Source organism: Manihot esculenta, chromosome 1 (genome assembly GCF_001659605.2).
Source record: "Manihot esculenta cultivar AM560-2 chromosome 1, M.esculenta_v8, whole genome shotgun sequence".
Taxonomy (NCBI): Eukaryota; Viridiplantae; Streptophyta; class Magnoliopsida; order Malpighiales; family Euphorbiaceae; genus Manihot; species Manihot esculenta.
This window is the reverse complement of record NC_035161.2, coordinates 344586-347345: the sequence shown is the minus strand read 5'-3', so window position 1 is coordinate 347345 and position 2760 is coordinate 344586.

The following is a 2760-nucleotide window of genomic DNA, read 5'->3' as shown; positions in this document are numbered from 1 at the left end:
TAAAATCACTTCAGAGCCGAAAGTCTATAACCTTCGGCGGCACTTTCAGCGGCCGAACCTTGCCTCCAGAGACGAAACTCGATTTTCGGAGGCAAGCTTTGGCAGCCGAAACTGCCTCCACAAGGGGTTCGGCGGCCGAAACTCCCTTCGGCGGCCGAAACTCCCTTCGGCGGCCGAAACTCCCTTCGGCGGCCGAACCTGGTTTTGCCCGAAGGGCAGAACCTGCTCTGCTTCATGCAAAACTTCCCCCAAAACCTACTCAACATGCATAGCAATTACACCCAACTAGCACATACCATATATCATGCATAAAGGGGTCTAAAACTCCTTAAAAACTCCAACAAACACAACACATAACACTCAAACATGCTTGAACACCAAAGATCACCAAAAACCTCCTTAAACCTAAACATGCATAACTAGCCATAACCCCCATAAATCTTTCAAAAACTAAGAAAGGAAGCTCAAGATCTTCACTTACCTCTTCCAAACAAGAGATTGGATGATCCTAACGTGGAGTTATGAGGAAATCCTCACTCAAAGTCCAAACTTCCCAACTTTGCTCCTTTTGCTCAAAAACTTCAAAAACACATGAAAATCCATCAAAACCATAAAAGATTTGTGAAAACATCAAAACTCACCCAAGGAAGATCATGGTCTCACCTGGTCTGAAGAAATGGATAGCAAAATATCCACTTAAACCGACCTAGGGCCTCTTATAGGTGGTTGGCCAGACCACCTTCGGCGGCCAAACGTGAAACCAAAACTCATGCAGTTTCGGCGGCCGAAAGTCCACCTTCGGCGGCCGAAACTAGCTTTTCTGCCTTGGTGCATTTCTTTCAAAAAACTCATTTCCTTTTCTCTTAAAACATTAAAACTCATAAAATAACATATAGCAAACACAATCCCCAGCCCTTCTAGAAAATTCCGACACCCCGAATTCCGCCGGACGGTAGGAATTCCGATGCCGGACTCTAGCCGGGTATTACATTCTCCCCCCCTTAAGAACATTCGTCCCCGAATGTTTCTCAAACAATAACACTGAAAACATACAAAAAAGGGGAAAACTAACCTTAAAACAGATAGGGATATTGCTGGAGCATAGACTCCCGTGTCTCCCAGGTGCACTCTTCCAAGTTATGGTGGTCCCACAAAACTTTTACCATCGGAATCTCCTTGTTCCTTAGCTTTCTGATCTGGGTGTCAAGAATCCGCACTGGCTGCTCTACATAGGTGAGATCTCCTAGGATCTCTACATCAGGCTCACCAAGAACCTTACTCGGATCTGACACAAATCTCCGTAGCATAGAAACATGGAAAACCGGATGAATCCTTTCCATAGAAGTAGGTAAATCCAGCTTATACGACACATTCCCGATTCTCTGCAATATCTCAAAGGGACCAATGTATCGCGGAGCTAGTTTACCCTTCTTCCCAAAGCGGACCACCCCTTTCATTAGAGACACCTTCAGTAACACCATATCCCCCTCCTGGAACTCTATCTGCTTCTTGCGGATGTCTGCATAACTCTTCTGTCTGCTAACAGCTGTTCTGATCCTCTCTCTGATAATAGGCACTAGTCTGCTGGTAACCTCTACTAACTCTGGCCCTGCAAGAGCTTTCTCTCCTACCTCTTCCCAGCAAACAGGCGTTCTGCACTTCCTCCCATACAGAGCTTCATAAGGGGCCATCCCTATGCTGGCATGATGGCTGTTGTTGTAGGCAAACTCCACCAGAGGTAGATGCTGCCTCCAAGAACCGCCAAAGTCCAAAACACACATTCTAAGCATGTCTTCTATGGTCTGGATGGTCCTCTCTGACTGTCCATCCGTCTGTGAATGGAAAGCAGTGCTAAAATCTAACCTTGTGCCCAAAGCCTCTTGCAGACTCCGTCAAAATCTGGAGGTGAACTGAGGTCCTCTATCTGATACTATTGACACAGGAACTCCATGCAATCTCACTATCTCTTCCACATACACCTGCGCTAACTTGTCTACAGAGTAGTTACTCCTGACTGGGATGAAATGAGCAGATTTAGTGAGTCTATCCACAATCACCCAGATGGAGTCTAACCTATTGGACGTCGCCGGTAATCCCACTACGAAATCCATAGCTATATTCTCCCATTTCCACTCTGGAATAGGTAGCGGGTTAAGCATTCCAGCCGGCTTCTGATACTCTAGCTTCACCCTTTGGCAAACCTCACAGGCTGCCACAAACTGTGCTATTTCTCTCTTCATGGCTGGCCACCAATACACTCTTCTCAAATCTTGATACATCTTAGTGGCTCCAGGGTGAATACTATATCTAGCATTATGAGCTTCCCTCATAATTTCCTCCTTTAAACTGCTGTCATCTGGTACACATAACCTCTTCCCATGACGAAGAATCCCCTCACTGTCAAATCTGAACTCTGCACTGTTGCCTGACTGAACAGTCCTGGCAATTTTCATCAACTCAGGGTCTTCGTGCCGTTTCAGAGCCACTTGCTCTAGAAACACAGGGGTAACTCTCATCTGTGCAATCAAAGCACCTGTACTAGATAACTCTAACTGCAGCCCTTCCTCTAAAAGTCTGTAGAAATCCTTCACCACTAGTCTCCTCTCCACTGAAATGTGGGATAAGCTGCCAAGTGACTTCCGGCTTAAGGCGTCTGCTACAACATTAGCCTTACCCGGATGATACTGGATCCTACAATCATAATCACTAAGCAACTCTACCCACCGTCTATGCCTTAAGTTAAGCTCTCTTTGACTCAAG